This window comes from Schistocerca nitens, chromosome 1 (assembly GCF_023898315.1).
Source record: "Schistocerca nitens isolate TAMUIC-IGC-003100 chromosome 1, iqSchNite1.1, whole genome shotgun sequence".
In the NCBI taxonomy this organism is placed as follows: domain Eukaryota; kingdom Metazoa; phylum Arthropoda; class Insecta; order Orthoptera; family Acrididae; genus Schistocerca; species Schistocerca nitens.
Window position 1 is genome coordinate 1,072,810,378 of NC_064614.1, and position 6,764 is coordinate 1,072,817,141.

General features: G+C 46.6%; 1 pseudogene; it reads left to right on the forward strand.

The window, feature by feature from the left end:
- The first annotated feature begins 929 nt into the window (after positions 1-929).
- Positions 930-1,047, forward strand: LOC126206463 (5S ribosomal RNA; annotated as a pseudogene).
- The last annotated feature ends 5,717 nt before the right edge of the window (positions 1,048-6,764 follow it).

A 6,764-nucleotide genomic window follows, 5' to 3' on the forward strand; every position in this document is an offset into this window, starting at 1 on the left:
CATTGAATGAGAAGAAATTGTATACTGATGGATGCCGTGGAAGGGATGGTGAATGGAAGACGAAGAAGAGGACGCAGGAGATACCAGATCGTGGGTAGGAAACAATTAGGAGAAATCGAAGAGAATATCAAATGACGGGACTGCTTGGGCAGCTACTTGTAAGGACCTGCCCTAGGGTAGAACACTGATGATGACTGGCATCCACAAGCAGATAGTACGAAAGGCTATACAGAGAGCCCATAGACATTACTAAACATTTCAGTAACATAAGGTACGACCAAAAAGTTTCCATTTGAAGGCGTTGTTGCTCGCATGTAAGCACCGACGTGTAGGCAAGGGACGGAGCGCCATTCGTGTCTTTCCGACGTGTATACTGTAAATGCACAGATGTGAACTATGCCGAGTCATTAACAGATGCGTCAAAACAGGGCGAATGTGCTGTTGTTTTCTTGGCTGCGGAAGTACAAACACGGGCAGGCAACCGTCTGAGACTGAAGAATATGTATGGGGGCAGTATGTCTGTCTCAAACCACCATAGTGAAATGACGTGCTAAGTTTCGTGCTGGTCGCAGTCAGACACGAGACGCCGGTCGATGTGCGAGGCGACCCTCAGCTGGGAATCTCAAGTAGGAGACATTCGAGCACCCACCCTATAGTCCTGATGTCTCTCCATGCAAGTATCACGCGTCGGTTCCTTAGAAAAAATTCTTGAAAGGCCGATGATTCCTGTCGGACGATGATTTGGAGCAGGCAGTTACGGTCTTCATCATACAGCTGGACACGATGTTTTACCAAAAGGGGATCTTCAGTCCCGTGCATTGGTGGGATGATTGCCTTAATGCCAACGGTGATTTTGCCTGATTGGCATACCGATTCTAGACTGTTCGGCCATTGTATTGAAATGCTTGTTCGCCCTTTAAGTTAATCAGACCAACGGCCTTGCCGCAGTGGTAACACCGGTTCCCAGTAGATCACCGAAGTCAAGCGCTGTCGGGCTGGGCTAGAACTTGGATTGGTGACCATCCGGTCTGCCAAGCGCTGTTGGCTAGCGGGGTGCACTCAGCCCTTGTGAGGCAAAATGAGGAGCTATTTCATTGAGAAGTAGCGGCTCCGGTAGCGTAAACAGACATACGACCGGAAGAGTGATGTGCTGACCACACGACTCTCCCTATCAGCATCCTGTGACACCTGTGGGTTGAGGATGAGACGATGGCCGGTCGGTACTGTTGGGCCTTGTAATGGTTCTTTATTTACCTGACCATCACGGCGCTCCAACCCCAGTTCTCGATACCAGTAATATCGTACTACTTTTCTGCGAAGTAACAGACATATCTTTGTGACAATATTCACATTTGGTTTTATTAATGTATAGGTACACCGATGTGTCGATACATTACAGTGATATGGTTCTTGTGTGTATTCATTTCTGTGAGACTGTCGTAATCTTTGACTAACTTGTAACCGTTTTGGCGCGAATGCGCACAGAACAGTCTTCGTTTCACTTTGCAGAAGTTAAGTTGTTATTTCGCTTTGTAAAAGAACAGCCAAGTCTTGTGTTTGGTTAAAGTGGAAATTAAATATATGAAGATTGATACAAAAATGTTTTCTTGATGATGTGACAATTAAGAAGAAGTATATGTGAATTTACAAGAAGTTTAATAAAAATATGGATCGTGAACACCAAGTCAAAAATTATTTCTACCATACCATTGTCCTGATCTGGGATTGTTTGATCATTAAGAATTTCCTGAAAAACGCATTTGTTAGGTCTTCAAGTATTGCTAAAATACAGATCTGGACCTTCTAGCAGTCAAAGTGGAATCACCCTAGAATCAACAAGATGAGCCATAACAACTTCGACGAAATCTACGTGGGAATCCATTCAAGACAAGTGCCAAAATTAATGACTTTTTTACAGTGACTTCATTATTTCCATTCTGACGGAACCATCCACAGTCAATAACTTTGTTGTTGCCCGATGAAGCGAACATATGTTTATAAATCTGATTTCTAACCTACTTTGCAAGTGGCGGTACTGTTAGAGCCTTCATAGCCTGTTCGGTCGAAGTTTAGTTATTTATGTTAATCAGAAGGAGAAGGATGTGAAACGAAGTGTTATCTGGATTCCAGTGTTGAAGAAGATGTGTACCAGTCTTCCAACATGGGTTGGTAGCAATAGCGGACGACAGCAGCTGACAACGGCGAATTCCACTCGAGGTTTCTTTTCTTTTTTTAAGTAACGGCATGCGCCTGCGTTTGAGCACTTTATTTAGTAGCGAGCCAGCTTTGGCATCGGACCATAGAAAAAGCTACAACCCCCTTTATGTGGTCCGCAGAAGGGGACGAAACGTTGGGCGTCAACAAGAAATGCATCCGCACCCAGAACATTTTAATGCACGTATGTTTCAATTACTAGCCGGCCGTAGTGGCCGAGCGGTTCTAGGCGCTACAGTCTGCATCCGCGCGACCGCTACGGTAGCAGGTTCGAATCCTGTTAGGTTAGTTAGGTTTAAGTAGCTCTAAGTTCTAGGGGACTGATGACCTTAGCAGTTAAGTCCCATAGTGCTCAGAGCCATTTGAACAATTTTTTTGTTTCAATTACTACTTTATTAATTGGTCTAGTCGCAACTGAATAATAATTGCCGCTTGAACGTTCTTCACAGGAACATTTCAATACTAGAAATAACACTCACACACAAAATTCTAACGAATGACGTGCTGTAGCAAGCTCTTACGAATCCTTCACATACAGAAGCAAGCCGTTTAATTACGGGCCTCAACATAGGCGTCTACGAGCGTACTTTAACGCGGCGTTTGGTTGGTGCCAGTATCTACAATACGAGACAAGCGACTTATTCTACTATCGGCGACCGACAGGTCTCTAGCCTGCTGCCGGTTGACGGCGTCGCCGCACCGCAGCGTGTCACGTAGACGCTGGCCGGCGACTTGTCGCGACAATCGAGTTTTGCAGTTGAGGCTGGTGCTCGTTAGGCGGCGCCCGCCATTCAACAAGTTACCGCGGCGGCGACAAACTAGCCGGTCTGCGCCGTGATGCGGGGGGAGCGTGACCGGCCCGGGCCGCGCCGCGTCGCGCCGCTGATGAAGACGCATCGGCCGGCTGTGACGCTGGAGGCGATCCAGACCCTAATCCTGCCGCAGCCTCCGCCGTCCATCAATCTGCACGCCGCCTGTGAGCTCGGCCTGCCAGCCGGGATCAAGGCGCTACCTCGAGGAGAACTTCGTTGACGACGCTGAAACGCGCTGTCTGCCGAGTCACTCCGCAAACTGCTTTTCGCTGCTCACGCACGCACATACAAACGCACGCACACACTCACAAACACACACACACACACACACACACACACACACACCTACAACTACACACATCTACATCGTGTCCTACACACAGGGATTAATCATATGCCTGTTCCGTCGTCACGACGGGCCAATGCAAATCGTTTCCTTGGTCGACCAACACTACCCTCCATAAGTTTGGAAACACCAAGCTGCGTATTAGAACGCAGCAAGATGAAAGTGGTCTATGGCAGTTATTGGTTAGAATACAGAATGGTATGCTCAAATAACGATTAATGAAATCACTTACAGTATCGTACAGATAATTATTTTACTCATATACACTTACACTGCTGGCCATTAAAATTACTACACCAAGATGAATTGCAGATGATAAACGGGTATTCATTGGACAAATATACTATACTACAACTGACATGTGATTACATTTTCACGCAATTTGGGTGCATAGATCGTGAGAAATCGGTACCCAGAACAACCACCTCTGGCCGTTATAACGGGCTTGATACGCCTGGGCACTGAGTCAAACAGAGCTTGGATGGCGTGTACAGGTACAGCTGCCCATGCAGCTTCAACACGATACCCCAGTTCATCAAGAGTAGTGACTGGCGTATTGTGACGAGCCAGTTGCTCGGCCACCATTGACCAGACGTTTTCAATTGGTGAGAGATCTGGAGAATGTGCTGGCCAGGGCAGCAGTCGAACATTTTCTGTATCCAGAAAGGCCCGTACAGGAACTGCAACATGCGGTCGTGCATTATCCTGCTGAAATGTAGTGTTTTCCAGGAATCGAATGAAGGGTAGAGCCACGGGTCGTAACACATCTGAAATGTAACGTCCACTGTTCAAAGTGCCGTCAATGCGAACAAGAGGTGACTGAGACGTGTAACCAATGGCATCCCATACCATCACGCCGGGTGATACGCCAGTGTGGCGATGACGAATACACGCTTCCAATGTGCGTTCACTGCGATGTTGCCAAACACGGATTCGACCATCACGATGCTGTAAACAGAACCTGGATTAATCCGAACAAGAAACGTTTTGCCATTCGTGCACCCAGGTTCGTCGTTGAGTACACCATCGCAGGCGCTCCTGTCTGTGATGCAGCGTCAAGGGTAACCGCAGCCATGGTCTCCGAGCTGATAGTCCATGCTGCTGCAAACGTCGTCGAACTGCTCGTGCAAATGGTTGTTGTCTTGCAAACGTGCAAACGTGCCCATCTGTTGACTCAGGGATCGAGACGTGGCTGCATGATCCGTTACAGCCATGCGGATAAGATGCCTGTCACCTCGACTGCTAGCGATACGAGGCCGTTGGATTCCAGCACGGCGTTCCGTATTACCCTCCTGAACCCACCGATTCCATACTCTGCTAACAGTCATTGGATCTCGACCAACGCGAGCAGCAATGTCGCGATAAGGTAAACCGCAATCCCGATAGGCGACAATCCGAACTTTATCAAAGTCGGAAACGTGATAGTACGCATTTCTCCTCCTTACACGAGGCATCACAACATCGTTTCACCAGGCAACGCCTGTCAATTGCTTTTTGTGTATGAGAAATCGGTTAGAAACTTTCCTCATGTCAGCACGTTGTAGGTGTCGCCACCGGCGCCAACCTTGTGTGAATGCTCTGAGAAGCTAATCATTTGCATATCACAGCATCTTCTTCCCGTCGGCTAAAATTCGCGTCTGTCGCACGTCATGTTCGTGGCGTAGCAATTTTAATGGCCAGTAGTGTACTTGTACACATTAATATCCCTCAGATTTATACAAACTGACTTTACCTGTCGCTGTACTTCCACTGACCACGCCAGGTGGCGTCTGCGACGGCTTGACTGTGGTCAGGTACGTTGTTTACAGATCCGTTCAGTTGTAGTTCCGTTTGTATGAAAATAGGACATGTCGTGAAAGATGGTAGTAAACGCAGCGAAAGTAATTGAAAATTGCCCCAAAGTGCCATACGCCTCATGATTCACGGATAAAGATAATCGCCGGCCACGGTGGCCGAGCGGTTCTAGGCACTACAGTCTGGAAGTGCGCGATCGCTCCGGTCGCAGGTTCGAATCCTGCCGCGGGCATGGATATGTGTGATGTCCTTAGGTTAGTTAGGTTTCATTGGTTCTAAGTTCTAGGGGACTGATGACCTTAGAAGTCCGATAGTGCTCAGAGCCATTTGAACCATTTTTTGATAAAGATAATCACTTTGCACCAAGAAGGCAATAGTGTTGGACAAATATCAAACAATCTGAAGATTTCCATCAGCGGAGTTGTCAAGACCATATCCCGGCATTGAGATACAGGCTCCTATGATGATCGTCCTCGTTCAGGAGCACACACGAAAACATCACAACGCCAGGAAAAGTACTTGGTAGTGACCCATAAACGCAATAATACGTACATCCCGCTTACGTCAGAACTATGTCATGTCTCAAGACGTACAGAAAATTTTGAAAAATGTGGAATGACCTCCCTAGTTCACTAATTGTAACTCAATCGAACTACTAAGGGATGAGTTGGGCGGGAGGATCCGAAAACAGGGAATCATGAGTGGGACACACTTGTCGGAGAAGCTGCAGCAAGAATGGAGACTTAATTCCAACCCACAAACTGGCAAAACTGACCATCACATGCCGAGATCACGCAAGGCAATTATTTAAGCAAAGGGTGGCAGTTTTCATGAATCTAAAATTCTGTACTTGCATTTATCTATGTACTGTTTGAGCTTAATAAACATTTAGAAAACAATAAAATGCAATTTTATAATGCATTTCCTTTCCATTGTCCATAATCACTTGGTGTTTCCGAAATTATGGAAGGCAATGCTTATTCTCTTCCGTTTCGGGATTTTCTTGGGTAGGTGGGTGGATGTTGTTGGAAAATTCTGCCGCATTTTCAAGCTATTCTCTTCAGGGGATTTTATGTGTGGTACGAAGGTGGACGAGAGGTACTGAATAGACATTAATGGTGCACCAGTATAATTTTTGAGGGTCACAATTGCAATTAATTTGAAAGTTAGTAATATTCATCAAGATGGTATTCTCCGTTGTAAGAAAGCCAGTTGTGCCAAGTTTGAACGCTTCTTTGCACATAGATACAACAGAGGCGCTCAGAGATGTCGTTCTTGCCGTTATAGAAAGCCAGTATCTCTATCTAAGCATCCCGCTTAAGACCATGCGAATGACTACCGTTATCTTGGCCTCTGTTCAGTTACCTGTTTGGTTTGAAATCCTAGGTTTTAAATAACCCTAACACCAAGAGCTCTGTCTCTCTGGGAGCTACTATACGAGCAAACTAAGTTGACGCATGACGCTGTGGCCGATGGGAGCGACTGTAAGTGGGAAATGCCTTTACGGTCGCTCTCATCAGCCCCTTTACAGAGTGTCTACTTAGTCTGCGCTTATAGTAAGTTCTTTTGCAGTGAAGTCGCGTTTCCACAGCTGGTAC